The sequence below is a fragment of the Anas acuta genome, chromosome Z (assembly GCF_963932015.1).
Source record: "Anas acuta chromosome Z, bAnaAcu1.1, whole genome shotgun sequence".
In the NCBI taxonomy this organism is placed as follows: domain Eukaryota; kingdom Metazoa; phylum Chordata; class Aves; order Anseriformes; family Anatidae; genus Anas; species Anas acuta.
In genome coordinates this window covers 46,265,406-46,279,429 of record NC_089017.1, presented here as the reverse complement: position 1 = coordinate 46,279,429, position 14,024 = coordinate 46,265,406, and positions in this window count along the sequence as shown.

Below are 14,024 nucleotides of genomic sequence, written 5' to 3'. Positions count from 1 at the left end.
CACTGAGCAGAGGCACTTGATATGTAGATACTCTTGGGTGTGGTGTCTTTTTCCACCTGTGTGCTTGGGGACAGAAAGAGAAAAAAATGAGCCTTTATTTTTTTCCTTGGCTTCCAATGCTCAGTGTCCACATAGGTCTTCTGTGGTGTAAGAAGTCTGAAAGCCTTGGCTATTCATTATGCCTTCTCAACAGACTTGACAGCTTGTGTGTAGCAAGTTAATACTTCTAGTGTGTGCATGAATGATTATCTGACCTCTTCAGATTATGCTGATTTTACCATTCGTGTAAGATCACTTGGCATGGAAGGCAGATTGTTGACCACTGTGAGAAAATGCAGCACTTGAAATCTGTAGGCTTGAAGTTTGAGCATTATCATTGGAAAGGAAGAGATTACAGGGAATCAAGCATTGATTAAAAGAGGACACTTGGACTAAAAACAGACACTAGCAAATCAGGAAAAAAAACACCGCTACCTTGTGCTGCCACAATAATTGTTGTTTACAAATGTGTAAAACTTGAACTTTCCATGGATGCTATTTTTATTAATTTCTTTTTTCTCCTCCCTTTGCCTCCTTGCACATGTGCCAGTTTATGTTCCATTTCTGTTTGGCAGCAGCTTGTGGGGTTGTTTACAGATACTGTGCAGGTTACAGGGTGTTAGTGACTCACCAAGCTATGGCACATTCAGCTTTGGAAATGAATCTAAGAATCACAGCATTTATCTGCTACCCACAAGTGTCTGTGGAGGCTTTTGACAGTTTCTCATCTTGTTCTTTTTACTATTTTGCTTAAAGGATAATGTCCTATAGCAGTTACAAGCTTAATCCTTAAATGAAGTGGGAAGGCTGTATGGTTTTGACCACTATTGTAAAACCAAGAGTCAATGGGATTTAAGTAAGTTTTTCATATGGGTTATATTAACTTCATAGTTTGACAGATGGATGCTGCTGTTCACTCAGGACCATTTCTAGGTTTCAGGAACATTTGTATTTGAGCTTATATGAATATAATTGGAACAATGAAGCAGCAGATGCAGTTGGTAAGGCACTCTCCAAAATACTTGAAAAGTCATGACAGCCAAGTGAAGTTCCAAGTGACTGGAGAAAAGGGAAACATCGCACCCATTTTTAAAAAGTAAGAAAGCTCGGGAACCACCAACCAGAGAGGCTCATCTCAGTCCCTGATAAGATCATGGAGCAGATTCTCCAGGAAGCTGTGTATAGACATCTGGAAGACAGGGAAGTGATTAGGGACATCCCTCATGGCTTCAAGAACAAATTGTGCAGCCTTGTCGAGCAGGACTTAAGGGTACTGGTGGAGGAAATACTGGATTTGAGCTGGCAGTGTGTGCTTGCAGTGCAGAAAGGCAGCAGTATCCTGGGCTGTGTAAAAAGAAGCGTGGCCATTGGGTTGTGGGAGGTGATTTTCTCCTTCTCTGCTCTGCTCTCATGGGACCCCGCCTGGGGTACTGCATCTCGTTTGGGGACTCCCAGCACAGGAGAGACATGGACCCGTTAGAGCAGGCTTAAAGGAGGGCCATGAAAATGATCAGAGGACTGGAGCACCTCTCCTGTGAAGAAAGGCAGAGAGGATTGGGTTTCTTCAGCCTGGAGAAAAGAAGGCTCCAGGGAGACCTTCCTGTAGCCTTTCAATACTTAAAGGAGGCTTTAAGACCAAGAAAAGACGTGTTAACCAGGCCTGTACCAACAGGACAAGGGGCAAGAGTTTTAAACCGAAAGAGGGTAGATTTAGACTGGACATAAGGAAGAAACATTTCATTATGAGTGTGGTGAGGCACTGCAACAGGTTGGATAAAAAGGTTGTGGAGGCTGCATCACTGGAAATGTTGCAAGTTAGTTTGGATGGGGCTTTAAGCATCCTTATCTAGTGGAAGATACTCCTGCCTGGGGCAGGGGGTTAGAAATAAATGATATTTAAAGGTCTCTTTCATCCCAAACCACTCCATGATTCTTAATATTATGAAGTCAAAATTCATTTGGATCAAACATTGGAGCGGAGAGCCCATAGTGGTTGTACTTTCTCTGTCTTTGGAGCTCTTCAGGTACTTGTTGGTTGAAGCCCTGAGCACGCATGTATGACCCATGGCTAATGCTGTTCTGAGTCAGGCTGAGGACCTCCAGAAGCCCCTTCTAATCTGATTCATCCAGTATCTTAAGCACTTTTGTCATGCAACCTTGTTTTTTTTGGTGGGGGCATAACTCCTGAGAAGGCTTATCCTTGAGTTCTGTATCCTTTCCTTTATTTTCATTTTTTAAGAGTAGAGTCTGACAAAAAACTGCTGGAATGCTTATTTCTGCCACCTCTGTCCTTTGCCACTTCACATTTTATGTAGATACAGAAATTAATAATGCAAACATGTTTGTCATTTCTTAAAAAAAAAAATAAAATAATAATAAATCACCAGTGATGTCGAAGAAAGTTAGATTGGGCTGAAATTTCCTCCTTTCTGAGAAAACAAAATACCAGAATTAGGTAAAGAGTTAGGTGATAATTTTTAGCCAAAGATATATGACATCTACCATAAAGTGAAGGAAGGATTCTGAATAGCATATAATTTAAATTTCCTATGCATCTCATTAGTATTTCCTGTAAAATTGTCCAGTCTCCTTTACTTGGTGTGAAAGGAACTATAACCATCTATTCATCTTCCACAATCGGCTTGCATTCCCGTCTTTTCTCCTCCAGCTAAAGGCAACATTTAGTGTTTTTAAAATAAATAAATAAAATAATAATAAATCTTAAAAAAAAAAAAAAAAAAAAAGATGCTAGTCTATATATATTTGTAGCGTAGAAGTTCAACAAAAAAAGGCAAATGCCCTCCCAAAAATCTTGTGTTTTGGTAAACACAAGAACCTGAATTTTCTAAAACAGTAGACATAAGTCTTTTTTTTTTTTTTTTTTTTTAAGAAAATTTTATTAAAAATCTCTTACCACTTACAGATCAGCAGCTTCTTTCACTCTGGGTTTGGGTTAGGAAGAAGTGAACAGAATAAACCACAAATACCATGCAGATTTGAATGACCTATCTCCTAAAACCTGTTAAGTCCCCTTGGCGAGCTGCCAAAGGTAGGAGAGGACACACAGAAGAATCCAGGTAGGCTCTAAAAGGGATTTCATTAAAAACAATGTGCCAGGATGGTTCTGCTAGACAAACCGGGGTCATCTTTCACAGAAGACTCCAGGAAATTTTCTGCTTCACTTGGAAAGTTGAAGTGTGTCTGCATGAGGTTATGAGAACGTTTTGGTGAGCGCAGAACAAAGCAGATGCACAAGCCGGTGCTTGCTGTTCCTGTTTCCTGCCCTGGGTTGACTTCTAGCTAGATGTCATGTTCTTTGATGTTCTCTGACTGTGGGACTGCCGTGATGGATTACTGAGATGGGTTCATTTAATATGTGGGGTATTTTAGGTATGGTTAGTAACAGTGGTGATTGGGGGTGGGGAGAGGTGTATTCTTCTAAACAAAATTACTTTTCTGTGACAAAAATCTATTTATTTGGATGGAAGTTGGAAGAGATGGAAATATGTGCTACTTGCAATAGCAGGAACTAAAAATTTAGAAATAATCCCAGTCTTTCACCACTGATCTTTGTGCAATGACTTCTGTCCTGTCCTGTCCTCAGGTTTTTGTGCTTTCAAACTTGCAAATTCCAGCTGTCTAAAATAAATAAATAAATAGAAAGGATCTCATTATCCTGAATCAGCCTATCAATCTATGAGGTGTAAAACAGCAAAAGAATTTATCAAGACCCTTAGGAGTCGGAAGATCAAAGCTCCCTTTCAGCCACCAGAGTAATACATTTCCTTCTGGAGAGATGCTTGCTAAAATGTCTCCCGATCCTTTAAGGTTGAGCTGCTTTGGTCTCCATGCCTCTAAAGCACTGGCAGTAATTTTTCTCGGTGAAAAATGTCAACATGGAAAAAAAATGTCCATGTGGAAGCGTCTCAGAGGATTTGTTGACTGATAATCTCTGAACAATTAAGAGCAGATTTAGGATGGGAAGAGAAATTCCTACATTGGCATGACAGGGCAGGAAAGAACACCAGATGGGGTGCTTTAACCGTGTCCACTATCTCATTTCAGAGGACCCCCTCAGTATCAGACCTAAGTTATGCACCTTTCTAGCAAGAAAATGGAGGGGTGGTAGAAAGCAAGTAATTCTCAGTCCTGTCTCTCTTGCTAATGCACGCAGCGTGAATGATCATAGGCCAATATGTTTGAGCTCATTCCTGAGTGCTAGAAGTGGTTTGAGAAACCAGTGACCAGAACTTTCCTCAGTGGGTGTGGAAAGAAAAACGCTAGCTGAAAGACCACGCCGCTGTTTTCCTGAATGAAGCGCTACCACTGGTCTGCAGTTTAGGTGCCTGCCTGGGCTCCGTCCTACAATTTGAGCTTGAGCAGACAAGAAGGCAGTAACTCAATGAAAAACGCTGCATACTCGATGAGTACTCAGCAAACAAAAGAGCCATCTGCTGACCAGACAGTATCGTATTGTAGGGGATTTTCTGTCAGGAAAAACAGACAGTGGTGCTGCTGTTTGTGTATGAGCAGTGTACTTGGTGCTGCAAAGGACTCCAGATGCAACTCTGACACACTGGGAGTAATTCACACCGTTAGGTTACTCCCTAATGGCAAGAAGAGGGAACCAAAGTAGTCTTGTCTGCTTTTTCAACATCTATACACTATAAAGCAGTGGCCTATTTGCATGGTGCCTTTCTCTTTACATCTGCTTTATTATATTAGTAAATTAAAACAAACAAAAAAACAAAAACAACAACTGAACTGGACTCAGTGCTAGAGATCTCCTTTGAAGCAACGACACTGACAATAAACCAAGGGTTAGTGGTGAGTTGATGAAGATATAACTGCTATAATGAAGGAAGGTGGTTTTTCTCACCCTCCTGTCCAAAACACCCCCAAGTGTCCCCCACGTCATATCTGGTGCATCATGTTCTTGCCTTGTGAAAAAGCTGGTGATGCCTAGACAGAAGTATGAGTGTGGTTTACATCTGCTGTGTTGTAAGTCTATAATGTATTGTAGTGCAGTAACGGACCCCACTGTGTGAGGTCTCCTCCTGTCCCTGCAGGTCTCCTGTAGCCACTGGAAATCTCCATCATGTGAGGGACCAGCTGATCCAGAGGTGTTCTTGCTGTGGCAGGTGTCAAGCAAGGCAGGCACTTGAATTAATTACACCTCGGCTTGAATGTAATGCTGGATTTTATAGTTCACAGGAAGTAGAAGGCTTTCAGTGCCCAAATGACACCTGAGGGTTTTGGTGGGAGCTTGGTGTTTTCAGAAAAGACTCAGTTCTGTGAAAATCCTATCTGAAAGTGGTCAGTTTATGCTAAATTCTTGGTAGCTGGGTCATTTCTCTTCTCTTCAAGCTTAGTGACAGTGAGCTTTATTATTCACAAAAAGAAAAGATTTAGAAAGGGTGTAATTGGAGATTAGCCTTGTGAGTGTTTTTAGTAAGCAGAGCAAAGGACAAGACCTATTGTGAAGAACAGGTCAACTGACACCTAGCCTAATCTGTGCTCCTGATCCAGGTTAACTGCATCATCTCTGCTCTCTGCCAAACCAGCTGACAGTGCTGAAGTTGAGTGCCGCGCTGCTTTACGTCTGATGTAGGTCGGTAATTATCCTTCTCAGGAGGAAGGATTTGGTAATTATCCTTCTCAGAACATACTGCTGCTTGTTTTGAGACCGCCTGCCCCGTGAACGGCCACGTTGTACTTGGAGGAGTTGAGCCCTCTTTGGTGACCTGAACAACACATACTGCAGAAAATAGCAAGCTGGGGAAGTTGGTTTAACTAATATCCACATTATAGTAGGGAAAAAAAAAAAAAAAAAAAAAGAAGAGTAGAGTAGACCTTTGAGTGCCAGGAATAAAGCAGACAAGTTACATGTAGGACTGTGGCTTTAGGTACACATTAAGTACTCACAGAACCTTTATCCCTCTGTTGAGGTGTTTTAGAACTTTTCGTTCTCTTGTGTATTTTTTTTTTTTTTTGTCCAGCCACGTATGGATGAGTCTGCACTGAGCTCTGCTTTCCTACAACATTATGAATATTTCCTCCTTAGGCTGCTTCACCTCTTAGCGTTGCAAGCATCTGTCCCAGACAAATTTGTTGATTGAGTTTGTGGAAGGACTGGAGATGGTCAAATGGATAGACCCAAACACAACACACCTGACTGTGCTGATCTCATTGATGTGATTTATGTAGGAAGCAAGGTTCTCTTCAGAAATTTAGCAAAGACTAACAGCTAAACCTAACAGACAAATCTTCAGCCCTCACTTGAATGTGAACTTGTTGCCATCAGTTCTGCGTGTGCCATTTTGCAAACTTTAGTTTCTTCCGCATTCTAAACCCATCCAAAATCTTTGGATGAATAGCCATTATTGAGCTGTTCTGTCTCATTTGCTGATGAGTTTCTCCTCTAATTGTACTAACTGCCCTTCCAAGTTGGGCCCCTTTTTTTTTTTTTTTTTTAAGAGCCCTCTATTATTTTTAAGTGACTGATAAAAAAAAAAAAAAAATGCAGTGAACTTCACACTAAAGCTTGGAATGATCTGTGTTGCATAATTACATTGCATTCATTTTTTTCAAAACTTTTCCATATCTCCCATTAACCCCTCTGCAGCTTTTGTCAGCACCCCATTAAAGCAGTCTGCTACAAATATTTCCAGTATTCTTCACAATGGCATGCTGGCTTCTGCATGAGTTTCAGATGACATTGATCTTTTCCAGGAGGAGCTGGAACAAAGACCATGAGGTTCCCTTCTGGAAATCCCACTTCTCTTGGAGGCCTCTTCGCAAAGCCAGAATGATGTAAGGAAGGCTGAGCATAAATAAGAATCAGATGCTGTTTAAAGTGCAGAGGGATGACAAACACAGTCATTAATTTTCTTTTCGCAATAGAGCAACAAAGGATATTGCAGGGGCCAAAGCGTCTGCTGATGTAAATTATCACAGTTTTACTGGTCCAGGGATTCATATCCCTTCATCCCAGCTGGGAATGTGTCACTGAGAGATAGTTTAGTGATCTAACATCAACTTTGACAGATCTGCTTAGATTGATCTAAGCTATGTGCTTAGATCAATATGGGACAGTAAAGACCTGCTTTAAAACAAAAGAAAAAAAAAAAAAAGCCTACACATTTGTAGTTGATTTGGAAATGAAGTTCTAGTGACTCTTCCTACAATAGTGTGATTTTATGGACAAGTGGTCTTGTTAAATACAAGGCTTTTCGTTTGTAATTGCTGGTTTTATAAATGAAATAATATTAAGAACATGCCAATTAGTGCCCTGCTCTTGCAGATTCTTAAGTGCACGCATAATTAGGTCCTTAGACTTCAAAGGGGTTACTCACATGAGCAAAAATGAAATGAAGAATTGTTGTGTTTTTATTATATTCCTGGTTGGTGTCTCTCCTAATGTAATGTCTGGTGCATTATCCTGAAAATCAGACCAGTGTCCTCTGGAAATACCCTGGGAATTCCTAGTATAATCCCATTACCTGCTAATAATGTTTTTTTTTTTTTTTTTTTTTCCTCTCCACATAGTAGACAATTTTTGCTGTGCTTCCTGGGTATTAATGAAAGGCTGAAATTAACTCCTGGCTGGTGACGCTCCTGCTAGAACATGCAGCCTGACCAGTCATCAGTCACAGCCGTGACGGATGAGTTACTCACCCCATTCTGGGACAGCCAACCTCTGTATGCACAGGGGGCATTCCTGTTCCTGAGCAGGTGTCTGAAGGAGGCCAGGCTCACAGCCACATTGGCAAGGTGCAGCCTGTATCGCTGCTGGTGAACGTGATACAGATCTGCCTTTTCCCTGCCTCTGCTGCTTTTCTTACCGTGATGCTCCAGTCCAGTTGTACGGGGCTGGTGGCGAGTGCAGGGAGGAAAAGCAGCCAATACAATCGTGCTGTGGGCTGAATTAAGCCTGTGGGCTGAGAACTAACCAAACCTGTTTAACTCTCTTTTCTGGTGCAGTATTGTTCTTCCAGTGTATTTACTGGTGTGTTTTATATTCCGAAAGCTCAAGTGACTTCGTTTACAGACCTGGCTCCGAGAGTAAGTCCATGTGACCTAACCAACGAGCATTATAGTGTGGTAAATTTGGGCTAATTAGTTCTGGTTGGGTCAAAAACATTAGTTTTCCACCAAAGTTGTGAGATGGATGTTGCTTCCATTATTTCCCAGAGAAGCTCTGTAGTAATTCTGTGTGCTCTGTTGCAGGTGTAGATTTCTGCTTCTTATCCAGATGAGAAATCCTGATTTCCTTGTCCCCTCAGTCAGCAGTAGACCCCTTATGTCTGATTCTGACAATACCCAAGTATATCTGCGGGCTCGCATCCGCACTTTTGTTGCTTCGCCGAGGTAAATGCAAACAAGTCCTTCATCCAACTTCCATTAAAGTCAGTGAGAGTCTTTCCACCTTAATGGCGATCTGAGAGTGAGACTTTCATCTTTCCTTCCTAGAAACAGGTTGTTCCAGACCCATTTTTGTTGTTCTTGCCCTGGCCTTTGTTCCCATCATGTCTGAGTGCTTCAGTCTGTAGTAGATTGCTCCTTCTTGTTCTGGTACATCCTGCGTGATGAGGCTGGGAAACACCAGTGTCTCCATTATTCTGCATATCCTCAGCTTTGACTGGGGATGAGTGGCCAAAATGAAAGACCAGATTTTCAAGATGTGAACGACAGTGTAGTGTGATTTTTAAAGGCATTTAGACACTCCAAAAAGTACTACTTTTTTCCTGTTTCTTTAACCCTGTAAGTGTCCTGAAAAGACCCAGCATTAAAAGGTTTGACAGGGGTCATGTGAAAAGTTTGTTGCAGATGAACTGAAGAGCCATAAGCTGCATATCTTCTTCTGAGTGGTTGGATCATCCCTATTCTGAAATATGGACACCTCTCAGCCTTGGGCTTCTCTGTGCAATGGATCTTCAGGCAAAATGTGGCAGCAAAACACCTCAGAAGAGCCCAGTGGGGAAAAGCCATCCTCCTGCAGTGTATGATGGTGGCTGTGACCCTGTTTAAGAGTTTGAGTGCTCTTCTCCCTTTCTGTAGTTATCTTATGCCTTTTTTTTCAGTTCAGGAGACTGCTTCTGTGATTTAAGAAAAATCTAAATAGACTAATTTTTGCAAGACTCAAACCTCACAGAGTGACCATTAAGTGAGTAAGCTTTCAGAAGTAAAGAGCAGCCCTGTGACTTGTTCCTTTCATATAGGAATGATGTAGGAGAAACAGGGACGTGACAGATGAGAGATTTGCAAAATCCTACAGCCTGTTGACAAAAACAGCTTGATCCCTTAGCTTGCTCACAGCTTACCTAGTGGATTTTGCCTGGTTTATGGCTTCCCTGAGGTGCTCAGATATCCATGCCATAGCACTGGTGCTAACAATTAGTTGTACCTCCTAAAATGGAGTCCCTCATTAAAACTTGGCCCAAGATGTGAAGACATAGCATTTCACCTAAAACCTTTGAAGTCTTTGAATGTTGAAAGTCTAATAATAATAATAATAATTATATATAAACCCATAAACACTTCCTGAGTGTGTCACAACCACATGAAGGAGAGACTAACACATGTTGGTAAGAATGCAAGAAGCAGCAGAACAGAATTTGGAGAAACCCACTGCACATTTTCAAAACATCATTGTTTTTAATAGAAAACGTGTCCCTTTCTCTTTGGGCAGATTTTATTCTCTGTTACACCAGTATGTGTTCAGGGGACTTTGTAGCATAACTGAGTCATTAAGATTACAGAGAGAAGGAAGGAGCTGTGTTTTTTTTTGAGGTGTGCTCATGACTGTTCAGCTACCACCAGCCATTGTATGAAACTGTTGCTTGAGGATCTCATGAAAAGTTCATGGAAATATATCCTTGCAACCTCACCTAGGAGGTAGGAGATTAAGATAATCTCTGGAGTATGGCACTGACCAAACTTTTCTCCAAAAACTACTGCTGTATTTAGGGAAGAGAGATTGAAGATTTAAAAAGCAAGCACTACCATCATTGTTTAAGGTTGGTTGTGGTCACCTTCACCTTTTTAGCAGTCAAACAACATTATAGTGTTTCTGAGTCTGGAGTGAATGCATTTTAAGCAGAAGGCTATTATTTTAATTTTGTTGTGTGAAGGAAATATAACCCTCAAAAGAAAGAACAATCCTGTACTTATTCCCCAATGGCCATTAGGGTCTCAAAATAATTACAAAACCATGTAATACTGAATAGAAAATGAAGCCTGTTTTGAGAGTGGCTTGGGTTCCAGAGCTGGACCAGGAAAACATTTCCAGGCAGCCTGAGATGTCTTTCCAATAGACTGCAATGTAGGGGGTCAGACTGAATGGCTTAATGAGTTATTTTGACCACAAAAATCTAAGAATCAGACCTTTTTTTTCTGGACAGAGGTTTCTGGGAGGCTTGCTCTTCCTTTGGAAGTCTGAAGGTTTTTCTTCCAAAAACACAGATCCTAGATTAATCAGTTTTTATTGTATAGTAATTTGTAACAGTTTGTAACACATGAAGGGAAAGGGGACAGATTTTTTATGATACAGAATTAAGTCTGCAAGAAAGAAGGTATCATGTCATGTCATCAGGAAGGAACAGTGATTTTAGAATATTGTTTGCATAAACTTCAGGAGGTATCAGGCCCGCTTCTAGAAAATCTGAGGCCTCATGTATAAAACTTCCTTGAAACCATTCATTACTTTTGAAAATGTAAGTCCTTAGGGCTTCTGGGTCATTCTGAAACCTCAGGTCCACCCAACTGTCCTGTCACTCAGGCTCTGCCACAAGATCTGCAGAACTGGAAACCAGGGAAACTGATCAGCATTATAATAAAATGCTGTGTGCTCTCCTGCCAAGAATTTTAGCCTGAACAAATTTATTACCCTTTTTAGGAGATTAAATTATGCCAACCACTGGAGATCAAGTCCTGGGGACTTTGTTACTGATACTTTGCCACATTATCCTAGCTGGCAATCTACGTAGTACATTGCACAGGGCAAACAGCCCACTCACGGTGTCCATGCCAGCCTGACCTGCTGCGCGGGAGTAATTTGTTTCTTCAGACCTATAGACAGTCTGTTTTGTTTTGTCTGACTTTTCAAAGTGTAATGAGGATGAGGATGTGTTTCTTCTCAGCATCAAGTCATGGTTAGTTTTAACATCATGGTTGGTTTCGATATCCTCTGTGCTTCTTGTACCTGAATTCAAGCACTAAACTTGTCTTAAAACATGGGAGATGCATTAATAAACAAAAATAAAAAGGAAGGTGGAGGGGGGTGTTTTTCTGGAATTTCAGTGTAAAATAAGCAAGTCTCTATATGCCTATAGTTGACAACATGCAGATGTGTAGCCAAAATCTTAAGAATTTGCTAGTTGCAACCCTAGTCACTTCAACAGCTCTTCTTTTGGCAAGCATGAGATGTCCTCTAGCATCTGATGTCTTCTCCATGTGCCAGTGTCTGGACCGAGCTGTTTCTCAGTCACAGTGGTTCCCATTCTCCCTCTACACCTTTTTTTTTTGGTACACTATTTATTCTCCTGTTACCCATGGGTCTTCTTTGGCCTATCTTTGTCTTTTGAGCTCCTCATCATGGGTATGGGCATCGGTGAGCGGTGAGGAGGCACAGGACATCCTCCTAGCCTCTTGGTATGACTTAAAGCTCTGTGCCCAGAAATAGCACCTAGCTGTTAGCTCTACAAAAATGTGTTTTTGTTGTCTTGCAATTAATCAATTGCTTTAGATCATTCTGTATGGATGACCCATCCTCCCTAGGTGTTACTGTCCTCCAGCCCCCCAGTCACCCACTCTCTTCACCAGTGAAGATTTGGCATTGTTGTATAAATAGAGAGTAGTAATACAAAACAATATTGCAGCAAGGATCACGTCTGGGGGTGTTGCTAAAACAGGCCCACACAGTTCTCATGATCTCATTAGCAGCCGCAGAACTCAAAGACCTGTCAGTGGAGAGGGTGTTTATTCCTGCCGTATCTATTCTCTTAAACATCCATAATGCAAAATCTTGCAACAGACTGTAAGGTAAGACACCTTGGAAAATTCAAGTATGTCAAGTCAACACAGTAATCTCATCGAAATAAAATGCTTATTGCATAAGGCGTGCTGACTGGAATTAATTATGTCAGTTACGCTCTGTCAGTATATCCCAGGAGCAACCGTTTCATTTCACTCCCTGCAAGTGGCATTAGTCTGAAGCTCGTGCACCAGAAATGAGGCAGCGCTTTGTGTGCCAGCTGTTTTCAAATTCTTCCACAATTTGAAAACATTTGCTCATTCCTTGCAAAACCAAGCATTCTTATACCAGTCACTCCTTTCTGCTGCAGATGTCCTCAAACCAAGGACAATGGAGCGGGGAGGAATGGAGGAGCACATCCCCATGTCAGTCCCACCACCTGGCAGGCTGTGTGGTTGGAAGTCACTTGTGCCTGCACCGTGTGAGCTCTGTCACAGCTCTTAGGGTGCTGTGGTTGGCTTGGCAAGAAGGGAGTTGGTGCAAGTGTGTGCCCATGCATGCTTGTGCACATGTTGCACTTACGGAGTGAGTAGGATTACCTGAAAAGCGTTCTGTGGTTCTGAAGCACTCTTCTGTGTCCAGAGGATGGCTGAAGGGGCTGGCAGGGTGATTTCTTTGCAATACGAAAGACAGCAGATGTATGTGGGTAACTGCAGGCCGTGGGCTCTCTCAGTAGGCTCTCTGCATGTGTGCGTGCAAGGTGACAAGAGGTGTTAGAATTTATGCTGTCAGTGTTGCCATGAGTAAAACTTAGAGGGCAAAGAGGCTTCAGATCCCTCTGCCACACGCGCTGGATGGCTTTTGCAATGCCTTATTTTGTAGTTTCCTCCAGCTGTAATATTCTCTTGCCTGCTCTGTTGTGGGGGTAAAAAACATTGAAATGCAATCTATCCCTAATGCTTACTGAACATCCAATAGAGTCCTGTCTGATATCTAGACATGACACACACCAATTAGCCAAACTACGGCGGAAGAAGTCTCCATAATTTAAATGAACAATTTCTGCAGACTTCCTTTACTCGTAATGACCCTATATCAAGGAATAGATGATGTAAAACATGTAATTAAGGGCAAAGGTAGGTGGTGATACCCCAGGACCTCCAGTATCATCTTTCAGGTTGACAGCAGAGATCAGTGTCTTATAGCACCTGGGGCCAAAATCTCCCAGGAGCCCTTTGGAAAACCAAAGTGCTTATTTAGATGCAAAGTTATTTTTAAACTGGTTTCCTAAGGAAATCAGGGATTAAGCATTCCCCCTGCCTATCCCTCTCTGACCGTTCCTGTCTTTGAGGGCTCACCCCTGAGTAACTTCTAACTGGCTAACCACAGTTGACACAACAGTGAACAGCCCTAGAGCATGTGAACTCCATATCGTAACTGATTTTTCATTAATGAGGAGATGGAAAGGCCGGTGAAACCACCTCTTACCCCACTGGCTGGTGAATCAACATGCCTGGTGTTGTGAATCAGCTTCTGTTTGCTTATGCTGAGGGACAAGGGGTGTGAAAAGGGGGTATTTGCAGCAGGAGGGAGCCAGGGACAAGGAAAGGATAGGAGGATGTTTGTGGAGGTAAGGGGGATCAGAGGAGAAAGAGAGGTAAGACTGCTGGTACAGGTTGTAGGAAAACACTTTGGTGTGAGTGTTCCCACAGTGGCACCTTTGCTTGGGTTTTTGCTCCATGAACCGTGGGCCTGAGCTAACACCTTCCTCAGGAAAATCTGAGCTGGGAGTGGTGTGGTCATCCCTGTACTCCTGTGGCGCCCGGGTAATGAAAGGTGTGAGAAAATGGGCCAAAAATAAGTAGGGATTTTCTTCCCAGCAGGTGGCCTCAGGACATGCAACAGCAGAGCCAGGCTCTGCCATGAAACCTGTGCTGGTGGCACGGGCTGGGAGGGTGGCCATCCTGTGGCCATGCAAGCCTTGTTCCTGTCACCCCTGGCAGCAGGGGGG